General features: G+C 40.6%; 1 pseudogene; it reads left to right on the forward strand.

Moving 5' to 3' along the window:
- The first annotated feature begins 12,366 nt into the window (after positions 1-12,366).
- LOC133750121 (olfactory receptor 4D5-like) lies at positions 12,367-13,310 on the forward strand (annotated as a pseudogene).
- Positions 13,311-22,724: the final 9,414 nt, after the last annotated feature.

Consider the following 22,724-nt stretch of genomic DNA (forward strand, 5'->3'; position numbering starts at 1 on the left):
GCTCGTTTCCGTGCTGGCAAGATTCTGTGGCTCGTCTCCCGTGGTGGGGTTTCCATGCGGTGGGCTCCCTGTAGGTTCTCTGTGTCACATCCACTAGATCCGGAAGCGTTTCCTCTGCAGTTTTTTTTCTTGAATCTTTTCCTGAGGCTACAGTAATTCCACTTTTATGAAACTTTATTTTCCCAAACTACTGCGCACGTCCTCACTATCCACCATCTTGGCATGCATGAATTTTTATATATTTTGCATATTAACTCCTTATCAGATATATGACCTGCAGATATTTTCTTCCAATCTGTATCTGGTCTCTTCATGCCATAAATTGCTTCTTTTGTTGCTCAGAAGTCTTTTAGTTTGATGTGATCTAATTTGTCTATTTTTACTTTTGTTGCCTGTGTTTTTGGGAGCAAATCAGAAATCATCTTCCAGATCACTTTTATGTGGTGTTTCCTTTAACTTTTCTTCAAGTAGTTCTATATTATTTGGTCTTATGTTTAAGCCTTAAATGCATCTTCCATCGATTTTTATATATCAAGGGCCCAATTCCATTTTTCTATATGTGGACATCTAATTTTCCCAACACCCTTTATTGAAGGAACTGCCTCTTTGTCACTGTGCATTCTCAGGCTTGGCTAGCAGTTACTATACTGGACTGCACAAGCTTCTGGTTTCACATTAATCTTATTGTAACTAAATTGTTTCATAAAGGTGAATTTAAACAGATAATGAATGCTTCCCACCTAGGCTTCCCAGGATTTTTCCTCTCTTTCATTTCCTGGTGTTTCTTTTTTTTTTTTTTTCCTTTTGTTGGTTTGGTTTTTCCTCAGATATCATTGAAATACACATGCTGTAAGCATTTTATGGAAAACATAGCTTGATGAGTAGGCACTCAGTTTGTTGGGTGTAATATTGGCTTTAGACCCTAATCAAGAGAACTTCTGTCTCTACCCCTCTTCTAACGCTTCCTGTCATGAGGCAATATGCCATGATGAAATGTCTATGTTGAACTCCCCACTCCTGCTACCCTCCAATCTCTAAGTCATGTTTCTGTATTCAGAACTTTGCACAAACAATCCTGAACACAGTTGCAGGTGCTTTGCTAGGACTTCTCTGCTTCTCTAGGACATACTTCTCACCATTCCCAAGGGTGGATGATGGCATAAGTATGTGCTCTCCTATAGCCAAGGAGTGATTGCTGTTTTCTGGATGGTGAGGTTGGAGACAGAGCTAGAATATGCATCTGGGGCTACATCCACATACACACAAAGGAGGCCAGTCATGAACAGCATGGAAGCAAGGGTGAGGAGAAAGAAAGAAAGATAGAATTGTTTATTCGCATCCCATTACATGCCAGAGAAGACCTTCTCAGTGATTAAGAATTCCAAAATCATACCTGGCCTTTGGAATCATATGCCAAGCATATTCATCAAGTGAGGAGGAATTTATTGCATTTCAAAGTTTATTTTCTTGAATTATAACTCTAAATACATATGCAGGTATATCAGTTTCCATTGTACTCTTTCCATTGACCCTGCAACTATTGGGGATGGGCCTGGTTAGGTGACTTAATGGGTTGATGGATTAAATCCTGAACTATTTTTGAGGGAACCTTTAACAATTCATTGACAAGTCCAGTTGATTTATGTGGCACAGTTCATCAGTAGAGAAGCAAGATCTACTACCTAAATGTGTGGCATGTGGTTAAGGGTTACAGGAAACTCATATAGCTCATGTGTGGCCAGACACTGGGGTCGGAATTGTACCATTCACTCATCCGTTCATTAAAAAATTATTAATTTCCTGTTATGTGTCGCAAGCATTTAAAATTCTATATCAGAAAATGTGTAACACACAAACCTTACCTATAAGATCTTAGAGGCAAGTGAAAGAAGCCAATGCTCAATTAGTGATTTTTAAAAAGATTTTATTTATTTATTTATTTGAGAGGTAGAGTTACAGACAGAGAGAGGGGGAAGAGAGAGAGGCCTTCTGTTCACTAGTTCACTCCCCAAAGGGCCACAACAGCAGGATCTAGGCTGATCCAAAGCCAGGAGCCAGGAGCTTCTTCTGGGTCTCTCAAACCAGTGCAGGGACCCAAGCACTTGGGCCATCTTCCACTGCTTTCCCAGGCCATAAGCAGAGAGCTGAATCAGAAGAAGAGCAACTGGGACATAAACTGCTGCCCATATGGGATGCCAACACTGCAGATGGAGGCTTAACCTACTACGCCACAGCACCGGCCCCTCAATTAACGATTTGATGAAGGATGAAGCTCCAAGGAGATATTTAGAGGTATCTATTATTTGTCTGCCAGTTTGAAATAGCAGCTCTTGAAAATTTGATAGGAAGTTGAGGGGGGGGGGATTTAGAGTGTGCAAAATACACTACTGTTTCTTACTTGACATTTATTCCAATCTGTGTTAAATAAGCATTTGGACTATGTACTTAGCCAAGGATGGGTTTGCTTTCTTTAGTCAGGAAATTGGTCATGAGAAAACCAAAAGTCATCTCATGTTGGGTGGAGAAAACCTTTCTACAATATCCTCTCATAGGAGGCAGGGAATACTTAGATTAAATATCCAATATTAAACACAAACAAAGAGTTGAGAAGAAGTAAGACTGGGCACAGAAGAGTCTGAGGTAGAGAGCCCAGGGAATCTGCTGGTGCCATTAGCAGAGGAATTCCACCTGGGCTGGTGAGAGACAGGAAACAAACCCAGTGAACAGAACATTGATAATTTTTTTAAGTTTTATACTTGGCAATCTCTTCCATGCAAGTAGCAACATTCCACTGGCATAAATCTGTTTTCAAATATATCATAGTAAAAAAAAGAGAATTAATTATTTCAGCACAAATCATGACTTAAACTCCTCAGAGCTGGTGCTGTGGCGTAGCTGTTGCCTGCAGTGCTGGCATCCCATATGGTGCCAGTTCGAGTGCCGGCTGCTCCATTTCCTATCCAGCTCTCTGCTATGGCCTGGGAAAGTAGTAAAAGATGGCCCAAGTCCTTGAGCCACTGCACCTGCATGGGGGAGAGAGAGAGAGAGAGAGAGAGAGAGAGAGAGATAGATCGATTTCCCATCCTCTGGTTCACTCCTAGGATGTTTGCAATGGCCAGGACTGGGCTAGGCTGAAGCCAGGAGCCAGGAGCTTCATCTTTTCCCAGGCCATTAGCAGGGAGCTGGATCTGAACTGGAGCAGCCAGGACACAAACCAGCACCCATATTCAGTGTTGGCATCATAGGTGGTGGCTTTACCTGCTATGCCACAATGCCAGCTCCCCAAAATACAATTTTTAAAAACAGATAGGATATTAAAAATTGTGTGCTTCATTTTATAAAATTCCCATAATTTATTATATTTTTATAGCAAATAAGATTGCAATTTCCTCAGTACATTCATCTTTGTATTTCTTTCTTTCTTTTTTTTTTTTTTGCAATAGCAAGAGGAAGTTTATTTCATTTGCAAATGGGCCGTCTCAACAGCACCCTCTAGTGTAGTGCAGAGAGAGCGGCCCCGAACATTAGTTTTACAGGGTATTTAAAGCTTAAAACCACAACATTAGCATATCTAGTCGTGTTACAATTCCATTGGATATGTTAATGGTTACTGGGTAAGGGGCTAGGTTATGATTTCCAAATGTTAGTTACCTAGAAGTGGGATTGCTGAGTCAAAATGTGTGCTTATAGGCAGAAAATGCCAAATTAATTTCCAAAAGGAAGTACCAGTTGACATTCAGTGATGTGGATGAGTGACTTTTTCTTCTGCCCCTTTTATAACAACAGGAATTTTCAGCTTTCAGAAAGTTTTGTCTTATTAATGTACCTAAGTTAAATAATGTGTTCTGGGCTGCTTTTGCAGACGAACATCTTTTCATACCTTTACTGTACTTCTGTGGATTATCTTTACATATACCCTGTGGGTATTGCTATTGAGTTATTAGTCACTGATTTATAGAGGGGAGGGTCTTTGTATTTGGAAGGTATTGCTCCTATGTTAATCATATGGCTTGGTAGCCTGTGTAGTCCATGTTTTCTCACAAATTTGTAGTTTCTTTTTATACTTTGTAATGTGTACCATGTACCAAAGTTTTAAATTGGGTAACACATTTTCTGTCATTTCATTTATGGTTTACTGTGGGCAATCCCGTGAGACTGCCTGCCTAGCCCATGCAGTTAGCCTGACCGCTGGCAGGTGGCAGGAGCCCCAGGCACATTTCCCCCACCCTTTGGCCCAAGCCACCTGGAAAGCTACTAGCCTACAGGACCTTCAAGCTAATAGGCAGAAGGCAGTCTCATGAGATCTCCCACAATTTATGACTTCTGGCTTTTGTGTCTTGCTTAGAAAGGGTTATCCACTCTTTTTTTTAAATAAAAAGTCTAAAAAGCCATTTTTAAAGGTTTATTTAATTATTGAACAGGAAGAGGGAGAGAGATCTTCCATCCACTGGTTCACTCCTCAAAGGGCCATAACAGCCAGGTCTGGACCAGGCCAAAGCCAAGAGTGAAGAATGCCATTTGGGTCTCCCACATAGGTGGCAGAAAATATTCCCCGCTTTTAGCATGTTCTCTTTTTGATGAACTTATGAATGTCCTATCCAACTTCTTAAAAATTTCTATTCGCATTTTTGGCTAAGATTGTGTTGAAATTTATTTTTATTGAGTTGAACATTGCTAAAGCTTTTTTTCTGCATCTATTGAGATGAATGATCGTGTTTTTTCTCTTCCATTTTGTTAAGGATGAGTTGTAGCACTTTGATTTGTGTATGTTGACTCTCCTTGCACCACAGGGATAAACCCTACGTGATCATAGTGTGTGGTGCTTTCAATGTGCTATTGAACTTTGCTTGCTAATATTTTTTTTTGAGAATTTTTGCATCAATTTTAATCAGGGATGTTGCTTGTAATTTTCTTTTCCTGCAGTATCATTGTTTGGTTCTGGTATCAGGGTAATGTGGGCCCCACAAAATGAGTTTAGAAGTGTTCCCTCTCCTAGTGTTCTGAACAGTTTAAGAATTCTTCCTTGAGGCCGGCACTGTGGCTCAACAGGCTAATCCTCCGCCTTGCGGCGCCGGCACACCTGGTTCTAGTCCCGGTTGGGGCACCGGATTCTATCCTGGTTGCCCCTCTTCCAGGCCAGCTCTCTGCTATGGCCTGGGAAGGCAGTGGAGGATGGCCCAAGTGCTTGGGCCCTGCACCCGCATGGGAGACCAGGAGAAGCACCTGGCTCCTGGCTTCGGATCAGCACAATGCGCCGGTCGCAGCGGCCATTGGAGGGTGAACCAAAGGTAAAGGAAGACCTTTCTCTCTGTCTCTCTCTCTCTCTCACTATCCACTCTGCCTGTCAAAAAAAAAAAAAAAAGAATTCTTCCTTGAATGTTTGGTAGAATTCAACAGAGAAGCCATTTGGTCCTGAAATTTTCTTTGTTGTGAGGTTTTTGATTACTGATTCATCCTCCTATTGTTATTGGTCTGTTCAGGCCTTATCTGTCTTGATCCAGTTTTGTTAGGTTGCACCTTTCTAGGAATTTATTTATTTTTTTCAGATTATCATGTTTGTCGCCATATAATAGCTTATAATTGTCTCATGATTCTTACTACTCCTGGAGAATTCAATGTAAAATTTTCTCTTTCAATTCTGATTTTATTTATGTAAGTCTTCTTTCTTTTCTCTTAGTTCATCTAATGGTTTGTTAATCTTATCTTCTCAAAAAAGACATTTTTTTTTCATGTTTCTATTAACATCATTCACAATAGCCAATATGTGGAGGCAACCTAAATGTCAATGGATAAATACATTAAAAAATAACTTGTCCCATATGTGTGCATGCTCTCTCTCACACACACAGCATAATCATATTTTCAGCCTTGAAACAAAAAGAAATTCTTTCAATTGCAACAACATAGAGGAATCTAGAGGGCATTCTGCTAAGTGAAATAATCCAGATGCAGAAAGACAAATACTACATGATTTTCCTTGTATGTGAAATCCAAACACGTCATATTCACAGAATCAGGAAGAATAGTCATTACCAAGGTTTTGCAGCAGGAGGATGTGGGAAGATAGACAAGGAGTTCAATTTCAGAAATGCAGGATGGGCTGGTGCTGTGTGGTGTTTAAGGTAACACAGGGAAGGCCCACATCCCATGTCAGAGGGCTTGGATTTGAGTCCCAGCTCCAATTCCAGTAAAGCTTCCAGCTGGTGTACATCTTGGTGAGCAGCAATGATGGCTTAAGTACCTGAGTTCCTGACATCCACATGGGAGACCTGCATTGGGTTCCAGATTCTGACTTTCTGGTATTCTGTTCAGAACTTCACACCTATATTCTGGTATTTTATTCAGAACTTCACACCTATATTCATGTTGAGATTAATTAATATTTTTCTTCTAATTGGGTATGTGTTTGTCCCATTGTAGTGGTAAAAATATATTAGCCTTATTGAAAATTTTACAAAAACATGTATTTAAGAGGCAAGGAGGGGGAGTGAAGAGAGAGATAAAGGACACACACATACACACACACATACTCACATGTAACAGAGAGTCCACATGGGCTGGTTCACTCCCCAAATAGGCACAATGGGTAGCACTAGGCTGAACAGACATTGGGATCTGGGAATTCATTCCATGCTCACAAATAGGTGACAGGAATCCAACTAATTGAGCCATCCTAGCCATCTCTCAGGTCAGCATTAGCAGGAAGCTGGAGTTAAGGCCTGGAGCCAGAGATTGGAACTGGGCACTCCAGTGTGGGTTGTGGACATTTTAATTGTAGGCCAAATGCCTGCCTTATAGCTGCCATCATTATCTCTGCTAATTAGTGGTTAGTGTATTTTATTCTTCCTATAAGTATATATTGAGTTACTGAAATATCATGCTAGATATCTGTTAGGTGCTGGTAATACAACAGTTCAGGACTCAAGTGTATCTTGATGGGTTAGTGTATTTTCCCCATCAAGTATTTTACTGTTTAAGGGGCACTCTTTTACAAACTCTTGAATTTATATTGTTATTATTTGCACTGTAATGTTTTCCACATTCAAAACATTAGTTGGCTTGTTTATATTTCCCTAAAACATCCATGTAACTAGATCTTAAAATTTATTTGTGTGTATTTCACATAATTTTCCAAAAAAATAAACAACTCTTTGTTCTTTTGATACTTCTCAGTGCTGTGCCTCTGTATTTGCATTTCTTTTCTATCTTGCTTAAGTTTGCCATATATTTGTATATATGTATATATGATATTTTAGGAAAAGAATGAGCTTTTGCTTATGTCCATTTTTTGTTTTGGGATTGTGGGAGATGGAAGAGAGGTATGCTATTCTTGACTCTATATTTTTCCTTCATAGTGCCTTTTTAAAAAAAAGATTTATTTTATTTATTTGAAATACAGAGTTACAGAGAGGTAGAGACACAAAGAGAGGTCTTCCTCTGCTGGTTCATCCCCCAGATGGCTGCAATGGCCAGAGCTGTGCCAGTACAAAGCCAGGAACCAGGAGCTTCTTCCAGGTCTCCCATGTGGGTGCAGGGGCCCAAGGACTTGGGCCGTCTTCTACTACTTTCCCAGCCCATGGCAGAGAGCTGGATTGGAAGAGAAGCAGCTGGAACTTGAACTGGCGCCCATATGGGATGCCGGTGCTTCAGGCCAAGGCTTTAACCTGCTGCTCCATAGTGCCAGGTCCTCATAGTGCTTTTTTTAAACAAAGATTTTTTTATGTGTTTAAAAGACAGATTGAGCGAGAGAGAGAGAGAGGGAAAGAGAGAGAGAGAGAGAGAGAGAGAGAGAGAGAGAATTTCCATTGCTAGTTCACTCCCCAAATGGCTACAATGCCTGGACCAAGCTGAAGTCAGGAGTCAGGAACTTCATCTGGGTCTCCCACTTGGGTGCAGGGGCCCAGACACTTGGACAGTCTTCTGCTGCTTTCACAAGCACATTAGCAAGGAGCAGGATTGGACGTAGACCATCAAGGCCTCATATGGGATGCCAGCATGGCAGGTGGTGGCTTAACTCATTGTGCCATAGTGCCAGCCCCTTCATAGTGTCTTTTGTTGGATTCTAATTTATCTAATTTCCTTCTTTTTATCTTCAAATATATGAAATTATGATTATAATTTTATTCTTACTAATTTGCCTAATGTCTGTAAAGTTTGCTATATAGAATGCTCAATTTGGCCAGCACCATGGCTCAACAGGCTAATCCTCTGCCTTGCGGCACTGGCACACTGGGTTCTAGTCCTGGTCGGGGCACCGGATTCTGTCCCAGTTGCCCCTCTTCCAGGCCAGCTCTCTGCTATGGCCCGGGAAGGCAGTGGAGGATGGCCCAAGTGCTTGGGCCCTGCACCCCATGGGAGACCAGGAGAAGCACCTGGCTCCTGCCTTTGGATCAGCGCAGCGTGCTGGCCGCGGCAGCCATTGGAGGGTGAACCAATGGCAAAAGGAAGACCTTTCTCTCTGTCTCTCTCTCTCTCACTGTCCACTCTGCCTGTCAAAAATAAATTAAAAAAAAAGAATGCTCAATTGTATTTTCTAAATATATTTTAAGTTTAAATGTGACTTTTCCTTTTTTAAAAAAATATTTATTGAGAGAAAAAAATATATATATAGAAATATCTTTGAACCGTTGGTTCACTACCTAGATGGTTGCAAAAACCAGGTCTGGACCAGTCTGAAGCCAGGATCCTGGAACTCCATCCATGTCTCCCATATGGGTGACAGGGACCCAAGGAGTTGGGTCATCATCTGCTGCCTTCCCAGACACATTAGCGAAAAGCTTATTTGGAAGAGGAGCAGGTAGGATTTGAGTGGCACTCTTTTTTTTTCAAGATTTTTTATTTGAAAATCAGAATTACACAGAGAGAGGAGAGGTAGAAAGAGAGAGGCCTTCCATCTTCTGGTTCACTCCCCAATTGGCAACAATGGCTGCAGCTGTGCTGATCCAAAGCTAGGAGCCAGGAGTTTCTTTTTTTTTAAAATGTTTTTTTTTTGACAGGCAGAGTGGATAGTGAGAGAGAGAGAGACAGAGAGAAAGGTCTTCCTTTTGCCGTTGGTTCACCCTCCAATGGCCGCCGCGGTTGGCGCACTGTGCTGATCCGATGGCAGGAGCCAGGTGCTTCTCCTGGTCTCCCATGGGGTACAGGGCCCAAGGACTTGGGCCATCCTCCACTGCACTCCCTGGCCACAGCAGAGAGCTGGCCTGGAAGAGGGGCAACCGGGACAGAATCCGGTGCCCCGACTGGGACTAGAACCTGGTGTGCCAGCGCCGCAAGGCGGAGGATTAGCCTAGTGAGCTGCGGCGCCGGCAATCAGGAGTTTCTTTCAGGTCTCCCACGTGGGTGCCATGACCCAAGGACTTGGGCCATCTTCTACTGCTTTCCCAGGCCAAAGCAGAGAGCTGGATGGGAAGTGAAACAGCCGAGACTCAAACTGGCGCCCATATGGAATGCTGGCATTGCAGGTTGGGGTTTTAACCTGCTGTGCTACAGTGGTGGCCCCCAAACCACTTTGTGTGTGTGTGTGTGTGTGTGTACACTTCTGCATATGAGAAAATGTAATATTTATTCTTTTCTCTCCTATCCTAGATGTAAATTATATTAGTGATAAAAATCTTTTTTCTTTTCTAGTAAATGCAATAGTTGTGTGTTTGTAGTGATGCTAGTGTAAACAAAGCTACTGTAGCCAATTGTATAAAAGCATAACATATAATTATGTACTGTACATAATGCTTGGCAATGGTAATAAGTGGCGTGTTACTGGTTTATGTATTTACTCTAGGTTTTATAATTATTTCAACCTCCTTCTATTTCTAAAAAAGCCTACTTTCAAATACTGTGCTGTGTCATACCTTGTTTTTGTGCCCACTGATGCAATCAGGAGGCCACATGGACTGTCTGACCTCTACCATGTAGGTTTGTGTGTATGCTTCATGGTGCTCACTCCATGATGAAATTGCCTAGTGACACAGCTCAGAATGAAGTCTTGGCTTTACATGCTGGATGATTGTACACTTTTTATTAGATTTCTTTCCAGGTTTTCAGCTGGAGGTTTGCTTGGTCAAAGAAAAATCATTGCTTCTCAGTTTTCCTAGCTTTTTCCTATTTTAAGGATAGGAGCATTGGCCTTCTGGCTCTTCATATGTTGCCACTGAAGCTGGATATATCAAATTATTTGCATATTTGAAATGTTTCATAAAAATCAAAATAGTGATAGGTACTGCAGCAGAAGCAGGTTAAGAAGTCGCTTGGTACACTGGCTCCCCATGTCAGAGTGATGGTTTGAGTCCTGACTCCTGTGCTTTCTATCCAACTTCCTGCTAGAGCTCCTGGGAAGACAGTGGATGGTTTAAGCCCTAGTATCCACTCCACCCACAAAGGAAAGGAGTTCCTGGTTCCTGGCTTCAGCTTGCCTCAGCCCTGGGCTGGCCCAGCCCTGGTTGTTTTATGCATTTAGGGATTGAACCAGTGGATGGGAGATATTATCTCTTTCTCTCTCTGCCTTTTAAATAAGTAAATATTTAAGAAAATAAAATTAAAACAAAACAAATACATGGAGAGAGCATGGATTGAGCATGACAATTTTTTTAAAGATTTATTTTAAAGGCAGAATTATAGCAAAAGAGAGAGAGAGACAGACAGACAGACAGATCTTCCATTCACTGGTCCACACCCTGGATGGCTGCAACAGCCACTGCTGTGCTAGGTAAAAGCTGGGAGCCAGCAGCGCCTTATGGGTGTCCTACGTGGGTGCAGGGGCCCAAGGACTTAGACCATCTTCCTCTGCTTTCTCAGGTGCATTAGCGGGGAGCTGGGTCAGAAGTGGAGCAACTGTGATTAAGAACCTACATCCATATGGGTTGTTGGCATCTCAGGCCATGGCTTAACCCACTTCCCTGCAATGCTGCATAACCTCACCCTCCCCCACCCCCACCCCTCACCCCACAGCTTGACAGGTTTTGAGAACTTTGAATTGTTTGGTGTCTTCCAGATCACACCATTTGTGTGAGAGAAGCTATGTGCTGTGCAGAATGATAAAACCAAATACATGGGCAGAGGTCAGGAGGGGAAGGCCCTCTGCAGAGTGTTACACAGCTGGAGTTACCCTAAGTAACTTATGCTCTAGTTCTCTTTAAATCCTTTGTGGCGAACTTAGTGCCCAGTAAGGGAGAAGGTGCTTAGCAAATGCTTAGTGAGTAAATATAGAGACAAGAAAGAAACACATTATTAAAATATCTATTTAAAATTAAATTCAAATAATAGTTAACATTTCTATTAAAGAATGTGAAGGGATTTGTTCCAGAGTTCATTTTGTCAGATTTCCTAACACCTTTTTAAAATACTGAAATGCATTTTAAAAACCTTTCTTTTCAGTATTTTGAAATGTTGAGGTTGTTCTGCATTTAGATGATGAGTTTTTAAATTTCAATTGATCTTTATAGTCTCCTTTATTGTTCTTCACCTGACTGAGAGAGTAGACTGGATATTGTTCCTGAAACTAACAAAGATACTCAAACTCTTCAGAGGTGGGTAAGTATTGTAGTTACCCTTCCCTGTATTTCTCCACAGACTGGTTTCTTTGAGTTTCTCAGAGCCACAAGACAGGAAGCTTTTTCTTTCATTTTTTCTTATTTAATTTAGTGGAAAGAGTTATTTTTTACTATCCTTGAAAAGGGTAAACCATGTTTTCTATTTTTCTCTCTTTCCCATAATATCAGCTTGAGCTTAGCCAAAAGGCTGAGAAGCATCCTTCTAGGACTGATAATATACATCCTAGGTAGAGCTCTCTCAGAAGGCAATGGTATTTATCCATGGATATTATGGGTATCTTTCAGATTTTTTTTTATTTGAGGATATAAATGAGAACTATGTCAGGGGATCTCTCTACATGCCTGGCATGTGGAGATTCATCAGGTTTTCTAAGTCAAGGCCACATATACTATAAGACATTAAACTATAGAAGACTCTAAGGGTATTTTGGTTAATCTATCATAGATGAGAGAAGTGAGGCACAGAGGACTTCAGAGGGTTCTTACCAATGACACAACTAGCTAATGACATAATTCAAGTTCCTTTTCAGTTTAGAGATTTTCCTTTATACCTTACATCTCAGTTTTTGAGGGTTGATCACTTTTTATTTTCAAAAATCAAAAATAGCACCAACACAGTCCTGACCTTTATGCCCTTGAGTTTCATTACATCAACATATGATGTTCAGCTGCTTGGTGTCCTGTAAAACCGCTTATAACCCCTTGCTTGTGGTAAATGAAATAGTGGAGAATGGGGGAGATTGTCAGGGCACTTTGCAGATCCTCTGATGAATGTGTGTCTTTTCCTTACCAGATGCATTTCACTGGTCACAGCCAGCAGATGAATCCAGCAAATCATTCACAGGTCACAGCATTTGTCCTCCTGGGGCTCTCTCAGGTATGGGAGCTGTGGTGCTTCTTCTTCATTGTCTTCTGTGCTGTATATCTGTGGCTCTAACTGGAAATCTCCTTATTGTGGCCATTGTGACCTCTGACCCACATCTGCACACAACCATGTATTTTCTCTTAGGTAATCTTTCTTTCCTGGACTTTTGCTACTCATCCATCACAGCACCCAGGATGCTGGTTGACTTGCTCTTGGGCAGCCCCAGCATTTCCTTTGGTGCCTGTTTGACTTATCTATTTTTCTTCTACTTCACTGGCAGCATCAAGATCTTCCTGCTGACAGTCATGGCATATGACTGTTATGTTGCCATTTCCCAACCACTGCGCTACACATTCATTATGAATCAGACCGTCTGTGGGCTCCTCATGTCAGCCTCCTGGGTGAGAGGCTTCATCCACTCCATTGTACAGGTTGTATTGACTATCCAGCTGCCATTCTGTGGGCCTGACAAGCTGGACAACTTTTATTGTGATGTGCCTCAGTTGATCAAATTGGCCTGCACGGATACTTCCATCTTAGAGCTTCTAATGGTGTCTAACAATGGCTTGCTCACCCTGATGTGTTTTCTGGTGTTGCTGGGATCCTACACAGCACTGCTGGTCATGCTCTGAAGCCACTCACGGGAGGGTTGTAGCAAGGCGCTGTCAACCTGTGCCTTTCACATTGCCATGGTCACCTTAATCTTTGTGCCTTGCATATACATCTATACAAGGCCTTTTCGGACATTCTCCATGGACAAAGTGGTCTCTGTGCTGTATACAATGGTTATTCCCATGCTGAATCCTGCCATCTACACCCTGAGAAACAAGGAAGTGATCATGGCCATGAAGAAGCTGTGAAGGAGGCAAAAGGACTTTCTCAGTCCCCCAGAACATTGACCCCAAGCTGGAATGTGGGACGAGTGTCCGGAACTGCTCCCAAGTGCCTGCTGGAGAAAAAGTTTTGAGTGCTGTATAAAAGTAGTCTTTGGCTCACAGAGCACTTTCCCAGGTGAGTATTCTGTTGGCCCAGCTGAGAAAGTTCCAACTGCAGAATGCATAAAGGTGGTAAACTTAGAGTTTCTTTTCTGATATCACTTCTTGGACATAAAATACTTTTGAAGAGCTCAACACATTTTTTAAATTTCCCAGAAATAGAAGGGATCCAAATGTTAAAATAAATGTAGGTCACTGATTGAATGTTTGTCGTGAAGAAAAAGAAAATTACATTGTGCTAATGACTTCTGTCAGTTTCTTAATGATTACCATTGTTGCTATCATTATTGTCAGTACCACCTTCATTGTCATGATTATACAAATAGCATTTGGTAAGAGCTTATTATGTTTCAGGCATTGTGCCAATTATTTTATACTTACTATTTATTTTAATTGTATCATTTTTATAAGGCATATATCATCCTCATTTTGGAATGAGTCATTTGTAAGTTTCATACATTAAGTGATCTACTTAAGGCCCTATAATGCAACTCAGGTGTATACAAGTTTGGAACTCAAATTACAGATGATATAAAAAACTTGCTCATGCTGCTAGGGTTTATCATGTCTTTGTCAGTTTATGTCAGTTTAGAGTGACATCAGGGATAGGGTTGGCGTGTTCAGTTGGGCCAGACCAAGTGTTGTTGAGAGAGTCAGGAAGTCTACTTATTGGAATAAGAAGGATGGAGTAGAAGAAGATTCACAGAGAACTGAACACATAAAGAATGAGGAATTGGGAAAGGTGGGATAGAGGGATAGAGAGTCGAGGGGGAGTGTTCTTGAGGGGACTGATGCTCGGAAGATTTGTATGTGGGGTTTTTTTTTTTTAACTATATATTTGCTTAGGAACTCTGTCTTCTAAATTCAGCTATCTTATATTCTGTTTAGAGCTACATTTGACTGCTTTGAAGGCCGCAACTGCAAGGGCTGGGCCAGGCCGAGGGTAGGAGCTAGGAACTCTATTTGTGTCTCCTCATGGGTGGCAGGGACTCAGGTACTTGGGTCATCCTCTGCTGCATTCCCAGGCACATCAACAGAGAGATGAACCAGCCCTCCTATATGGAATGCCAACAGAACAGTATGTTTTGGTTTATACACTAAAAACATAGGTTATGTATGAATCAATAAATATGAAGTTTAATACCTGATGTGTGTGTCTATCTTTGTGTGTGTGTATTGGACTCGTAGAAACTGAAAATATAGCTGTGTATGAACTAAAAAATACATGCAAAGTTTAATATCTCCTGGCTCCTGGCTTTGGATCAGCACACCTCTGGCTGTTGTGGCCATCTGGGGAGTAAACCAGTTGATGGAAGACCTTTCTCTGTGTCTTCATCTCTCTGCTCTTTCCATGCAGGTGCAAGGGCCCAAAGACTTGGGCCATCTTCCACTGATTTCCCAGGCCATAGCAGGGAGCTAGATTGCAAGTAGAGCAGCTGTGACTTGAACTGGCGCCCATATGGGATGCTGACACTGCAGGCGGTGGCTTTCCCTGCTACACCACAGCACCGGCCTCCAGTTTATGAACTCTTACAAGGATTTCCCCAGGTATTGTAAATTGTAAATACAAAAACACAATTTAAAAATAAGATTTAGGCTTCTCTCAAAGCATCCAGATAGTATGAATTGTTTACATTTTTCATACCAGTCCACTGGTCAAGTAGGCTGACATTACATGAAAATATTATTGAAGATTACGAAAAATAGAAAATTGTGTTAAACTAATTTGAAATATAATTTTGAAAAACCTTTTATAATTGTAGTGACTAAGTTAAGATGTATGACTGCTTAAACATAACTTACATAGTGTTATTTGACTTTAAGAACCCAGAATAACACTAAATTAGATTAATTTATGGATTATTTCTATGCAAGATACAATACTGAAATTTTGGTGAGCAGTTTTTGCTTACTGTTTTCATATTATGAGATTCTATTCCTTTTAATTGTATTGCTGGACATGTTCATTTTCGCACTTTAACAAGGTACAAAAATGGTACATGGTTATTTTGGTAATGGTATTATGGTAACATATGTGTTTTTTTTTTAAGGCTTAAGATTTCTTTTTTTTTAATTTTAAATTCTCTTTATATACAGAAGATCAATTTAGTATATATTAAGTAAAGATTTCAACAGTTTGCACCCACATAGAAACACAAAGTGAAACATACTGTTTGAGTACTAGTTATAGCATTAAATCACAATGTACAGCACATTAAGGACAGAGATCCCACATGAGGAGCAAGTGCACAGTGACTCCTGTTGTTGACCCAACAAATTGACACTCTAGTTTATGGCGCCAGTAACCACCCTAGGCTCTCGTCATGAGTTGCCAAGGCTATGGAAGCCTTCCAAGTTCGTCGACTCTGATCATATTTAGACACGGTGATAAAAGACAGGGTGAGGATAGTAACCAATGATCCTAAGAGTGGCATTAACCAGGTCTGAACAATTATACAGCATTAAGTGGGGAAGAGGACCATCAGTACACACAGGTTGGGAGTAGAGCCATTGGTGGTAGAGTAGAGGATATGATTACAAAGGAATGAGGCCCAAGTGCACTAGACAGGGTCTAGAACAAAGGACAGAGTCATTATTAGAGGAGCTAAGAAAAGTGCTGTCTAAGCTACAATTAAGTTTTCTGATTGAGAGGCAAATAGAACCTGACAGAAGGGGCTTGATAATAATCTGTTGGGTTTTAGGCCTTGTAAGTTAAGAGGCCCAGACCTATCTATCTCTTTACATGGGGTACATCCTAAGGGAGGTATGAACCTCCTAGGGGAAGGCACTCTGTTGACTTTCATTACTTAGCTGGCCTGGGAGGAGAGCTGGCCAGGTAAAGGCAGGTGGCATCTCTAACAAGAAATTTACAGTTCTGCCTTCAATGTTGCTGACCCTACTTGGCTGTCCCCTCAGCTGCAGTGGACACTTTGGAAGTTGGGCTGAGTGAAGGGCTTTTCAGCGTAGAGCCAATAAGGTCTGTGGCTCTGACCTGGGCATCCTTCTTCTCCAGGGCAGGTCCATTTCCAGTGATCCAACTCTTGGCAGAGCTGCCAGGACTCTTCACAAGCTGACTTCTGCTGAAGCCAAGGGCTTACCCATATGTGGTTATTTTAATGTGTGCTGATTCCTTACCTCTCGGTTTTGTTTGTGAGAGGGAAGTTAGATATTTGGTTAGAGATGAGTGTTAAAGCTGTCCTGGGAGCAGTGATTTCAGAAACACTAAAGGTGAGTGCAAAGTATTGGGATGTGTTTTTCACTGGGAAAAGGGAATAGTTTTGTCTGAAAGCCAAGAGTATGATTATCCAGAAACTTAAAGGGGGCGATGAGAAAGAAAGCTTGCTAGGGCTGAGAGTATCAAAGTTGTGCACAGAATAAGTTTTATTAGTCTTAGTTTATAATAATTATAAGAAACAAATCTCAAGGGGAGCAAGGAAAGCAATTACAATTTTGGCCACATCAGCCTGCTCTTCTGAGTTTAGTTATAAGGGGAAAACAAAGAATTGCTAGCATATTTCACTACCCAAACTGGAATGTGGTTCTCTTGCTGTTAAAATGACCACAGGCATTTGGCCTTGTCATGCACATGTGATTCTCATGTCCTCTCATGCTTCCTTAAAATTTCCAATAGGAGACAGACACCACATGTGAATTCTTTTTAAAAAATTGGAAACGACCAGATTCAGAGTGTCATGAAAAGGTCTGAGTCAGGGACTCTCAGTATTGTCGCCTTGAGAAATGGAAGGGTGGACACGGGAATAGAACTGTCAGGCTTTGTGAGAGGAGTAACACAGGATTGCCAAGACTTGTTTATGTCCAGGATCAGACATGTTTGAGACAGCAAACTGCAGAGCCAACACCATGCGAAACAAGCATTCGTCCCAAAGAGTGAATTACACTTTTTTATTAGAAAGATGGTATCACTGACCTCTCAGGATTTCGGGATCCATACTTTCACAAAGTATCTTTCATGGCTGTTTTTTATTTATTTTATTTATTTATTTTTTTATTAAACTTTTATTTAATGAATATAAATTTCCAAAGTATAGCTTATGGGTTACAATGGCTTCCCCCCTCCCATAACTTCCCTCCCGCCCACAACCCTCCCCTTTCCCACTCCCTTTCCCCTTCCATTCATGTAAAGATTCATTTTCAATTCTCTTTGTATACAGAAGATCAGTTTAGTATATATTAGGTAAAGATTTCAACATTTTGCCCATATAGCAACATAAAGTGAAAAAACTACCATTGGATTACTAATTATAGCATTAAATAGCAATGTACAGCACATTAAAGACAGAGATCCTACATAATTTTTTTTTCAAATTAATTAATTTTCTATGCCATTTCCATTTTAACACCAGGTTTTTTTTTTTCATTTCCAATTATCTTTATATACAGAAGATCACTTCAGTATATAATTAGTAAAGATCTCATCAGTTTGTGCCCACACAGAAACGCAAATTATAAAAATACTGTTTCAGTACTAGTTATAGCATCACTTCGCTTTAGACGACACATTAGGGACAGATCCCACATGGGGTGTAAGTACACAGTGACTCCTGTTGCTGATTTAACAATTTGACACTCCTGTTCATGGCGTCAGTAATCTCCCTAGGCTCTAGTCATGAGTTGCCAGGGCTATGGAAGCCTTTAGAGTTCGCTGACTTTGATCTTATTCCGATAGGGTCATAGTCAAAGTGGAAGTTCTCTCCTCCCTTCGGAGAAGGGTACCTCCTTCTTTGATGGCCCCATTCTTTCCACTGGGATCTCACTCACAGAGATCATTCATTTAGGTCTTTTTTTTTTTCCATGATATCTTGGTTTTCCATGCCTGCTATACTCTCATGGGCTCTTCAGCCAGATCTGAATGCCTTGAGGGCTGATTCTGAGGCCAGAGTGTTGTTTAGGACATCTGCCATCCTATGAGTCTGCTGTGTATCCCACTTCCCATGTTGGATCTTTCTCTCCCTTTTTGATTCTATCAGTTAGTATTAGCAGATACTTGTCTTGTTTGTGTGATCTCTTTGACTCTTAGAGCTATCAGAGCTATCAATTGTGAGCTGAAATTGATCACTTGGACTAGTAAGATGGCATTGGTACATGCCATCTTGATGGGATTGTGTTGGAATCCCCTGGCACATTTCTAACTCCACCATTTGAGGCCAGTCCGATTGAGCATGTTCCAAATTGTTCATCTCCTCCCTCTCTTTTTCCACTCTTAGATTTAACAGGGATCACTTTTCAGTTAAAATTTAAAGACCTAAGAATAATTGTGTGTTAATTACTGAGTTCAACCAATAGTACTAGAACCACAACAACAACAACAAATACTAAAAAGGATAAAGTATTACATTGTACATCTAAAGTCAGGACAGGAGCTGATCAGTTCATTGTTGCTTATAGTGTCCATTTCACTTAACAGGTTTCCCCTTTGGTGCTCAGTTGTCGCCGATCAGGGAAAACAAATGATATTTTTCTCTTTGGGACTGGCTTAATTCACTCAGCATGATGTTTTCCAGATTGCTCCATCTTGTTGCAAATGACTGGGTTTCGTTGTTTCTTACTGCTGTATAGTATTCTATGGAGTACATGTCCCATAATTTCTTTATCCAGTCTACTGTTGATGGGCATTTGGGTTGGTTCCAGGTCTTAGCTATTGTGAATTGAGCTGCAATAAACATTAATGTGCAGATGGCTTTTTTATTAGCCAAATTAATTTCCTTTGGGTAAATTCCAAGGAGTGGGATGGCTGGGTTGTATGGTAGGGTTATGTTCAGGTTTCTGAGGAATCTCCAGACTGACTTCCATAGTGGCTTAACCAGTTTGCATTCCCACCAAGAGTGGGTTAGTGTCCCTTTTTCCCCACATCCTCTCCAGCATCTGTTGTTGGTAGATTTCTGAATGTGAGCCATTCTCACCGTGGTGAGATGGAACCTCATTGTGGTTTTGATTTGCATTTCTTTGATTGCTAGTGATCTTGAACATTTTTTCATGTGTCTGTTGGCCATTTGGATTTCCTCTTTCAAAAAATGTCTATTGAGGTCCTTGGCCCATCTCTTAAGTGGGTTGTTTGTTTTGTTGTTGTGGATTTTCTTGATTTCTTTGTAGATTCTGGTTATCAATCCTTTATCTGTAGTATAGTTTGAGAATATTTTTTCCCATTCTGTTGGTTGCCTCTTCACTTTCCTGACTGTTTCTTTTGAAGTACAGAAACTTCTCAATTTGATGCAATCCCAAATGTTAATTTTGGTTTTGACTGCCTGTGCTGTTGGAGTATTTTCCAGGAAGTCTTTGCCTGTGCCTATATCTTGCAGGGATTCTCCAATGCTCTCTAATAATTTGATGGTTTTGGGTCGTAGATTTAAGTCTTTAATCCATGTTGAGTGAATTTTTGTGTAAGGTGATAGGTATGGGTCTTGCTTCAAGCTTCTGCACGTGGAAATCCAATTATCCCAAAACCATTTATTGAATAGACTGTCCTTATTCCAGGGATTAGATTTGGATCTTTGGTCAAATATAAGTTGGCTGTAGATGTTTGGATTGATTTCTGGTGTTTCTATTCTGTTCCATTGGTCTATCCATCTGTTTCTGTACCAGTGCCATGCTGTTTTGATAACAACTGCCCTGTAGTATGTCCTAAAATCAGGTATTGTGATGCCTCCGGCTTTGTTTTTGTTGTACAGGATTGCTTTGGCTATTTGAGGTCTTCTGTGTCTCCATATGAATTTCCGCATCATTTTTTCCAGATCTGAGAAGAAGGTCTTCGGTATCTTGATTGGTATTGCATTGAATGTATAAATTGCTTTTGGGAGAATAGACATTTTGATGATATTGATTCTTCCAATCCATGAGCATGGAAGATTTCTCCATTTTTTGGTATCCTTTTCTATTTCTTTCTCTAAGGTTTTGTAGTTTTCATCATAGAGATCTTTAACGTCTTTGGTTAAGTTTATTCCAAGGTATTTGATTGTTTTTGTAGCTATTGTGAATGGGATTGATTTTAGAAGTTCTTCCTCCGCCATGGCATTGCCTGTGTATACAAAGGCTGTTGAGTTTTGTGCATTGATTTTATATCCTGCTACTTTGCCATCTCTTCTATGAGTTCCAGTAGTCTCTTAGTAGAGTTCTTTGGGTCCCCTAAATAAAGAATCATATCATCTGCAAAGAGGGATAGTTTGAGTTCGTCCTTCCCGATTTGTATCCCTTTAATTTCTTTTTCTTGCCTAATAGCTCTGGCCAAAACTTCCAGAACTATATTGAATAGCAGTGGTGAGAGTGGGCATCCCTGTCTGGTACCAGATTTCAGTGGAAATGCTTCCAACTTTTCCCCATTCAATAGGATGTTGGCCGTGGGTTTTTCATATATTGCTTTGATTGTATTAAGGAATGTTCCTTCCATACCCAGTTTGCTTAGAGTTTTCATCATGAAAGGGTGTTGTATTTTATCAAATGCTTTCTCTGCGTCTATTGAGAGAATCATATGTTTTTTCTTCTGCAGTCTGTTAATGTAGTGTATTACGTTGATTGTTTTGCGAATGTTGAACCATCCCTGCATACCGGGGATGAATCCCACTTGGTCTGGGTGGATGATCTTTCTGATGTGTTGTTGCATTCTATTGGCCAGAATTTTATTGAGTATTTTTGCATCTATGTTCATCAGGGATATTGGTCTGTAATTCTTTTTCAATGTTGCGTCTCTTTCTGGCTTAGGAATTAAGGTGATGGTGGCTTCATAGAAAGAATTTGGGAGGATTCCCTCTTTTTCGATTGCTCTGAATAGTTTGAGAAGAGTTGGAGTTAGTTCTTCTCTAAATGTCTGGTAGAACTCAGCAGTGAATCCATCTGGTCCTGGGCTTTTCTTTGTTGGGAGGGCCTTTATTACTGTTTCAATTTCTGTGTCAGTTATTGGTCTGTTTAGGTTTTCTATGTCTTCCTGGCTCAATTTAGGGAGGTTGTATGTGTCCAAGAATCTGTCCATTTCTGATAGATTTCCCTGTTTGCTGGCATACAAGTCCTTGTAGTAATTTCTGATGATTCTTTTTATTTCTGTGGTGTCTGTTGTTACGTTTCCCATTTCATCTCTGATCCTATTGATTTGGGTCTTTTCTCTTCTTTTTTTAGTTAGTTGGGCCAATGGGGTGTCAATTTTGTTTATTTTTTCAAAATAAAATTTCAAAATTTCAGCCTCGTTTGGCTGATTTTTTGTAATGTTTTTTTGGATTCAATCCTGTTGATTTCTTCTCTGATTTTAATTATTTCTCTTCTCCTACTGGGTTTGGGTTTGGTTTGCTGCAGATTTTCTAGATCCTTGAGATGACTTGAAAGCTCATCTATTTGGTGCCTTTCCAATTTCTTGATGTAGGCTCCTATTGATATAAACTTTCCTCTTAACACTGCTTTTGTTGTATCCCATAGGTTTTGGTATGTTGTGCTGTTATCCTCATTTACTTCCAGAAAACTTTTGATTTCTCTTTTAATTTCTTCTATGACCCATTGTTCATTCAGGAGCATGTTGTTCAATCTCCATGTGTTTGCACGTGCTCTAGGGATTCCTGAGTTGCCAATTTCCAATTTCATTCCTTTGTGGTCTGAGAAGCTGCATGGTATGATTCTAATTCTTTTGAATTTGCTGAGACTTGCTTTATGGCCTAGTATGTGGTCAATCCTAGAGAGGGTTCCATGTATTGCTGAGAAGAATGTAAAGTCCTTAGATGTAGGATGAAATGTTCTGTAGATATCTGTTAGATCCATTTGGGCTATAGTGTCATTTAAATCTACTGTCTCCTTGTTGATCTTCTGTCCTGTTGATCTGTATCTCTGAGAGTGGAGTATTGAAGTCCCCCAGTACTATTGTATTGGGGTCTAAGTCTCCCTTTAAGTCCCTTAACAAGTCTTTTAAATAAGCTGGTGCCCTGTAATTAGGTGCATATACATTGATAATCGTTATATCTTCCTGTTGAATGGATCCCTTAATCATTAAATAGTGCCCCTCTTTATCTTTCTTAACAGTTTTTGTGGTAAAGTTTATGTTGTCCGATATTAAGATGGCTACGCCCGCTCTCTTTTCATTTCTGTTGGCGTGGTATATCTTTTTCCAGCCTTTCACTCTCAGCCTGTATGGATCATTGTTGGATAGATGGGTTTCTTGTAAGCCGTTAACATTCGACAAATTCTTTCAATGTCTGTTTGCTGTGAAAGGTCTTTATTTCACCTTCATTCATAAATGAGAGCTTTGCAGGATAGAATATTCTGGGCTGGCAGTTTTTCTCTCTTAGCACCTGGGCTATGTCTCGCCATTCTCTCCTAGCTTGTAGG

This window comes from Lepus europaeus, chromosome 20 (assembly GCF_033115175.1).
Source record: "Lepus europaeus isolate LE1 chromosome 20, mLepTim1.pri, whole genome shotgun sequence".
Lineage (NCBI taxonomy): Eukaryota > Metazoa > Chordata > Mammalia > Lagomorpha > Leporidae > Lepus > Lepus europaeus.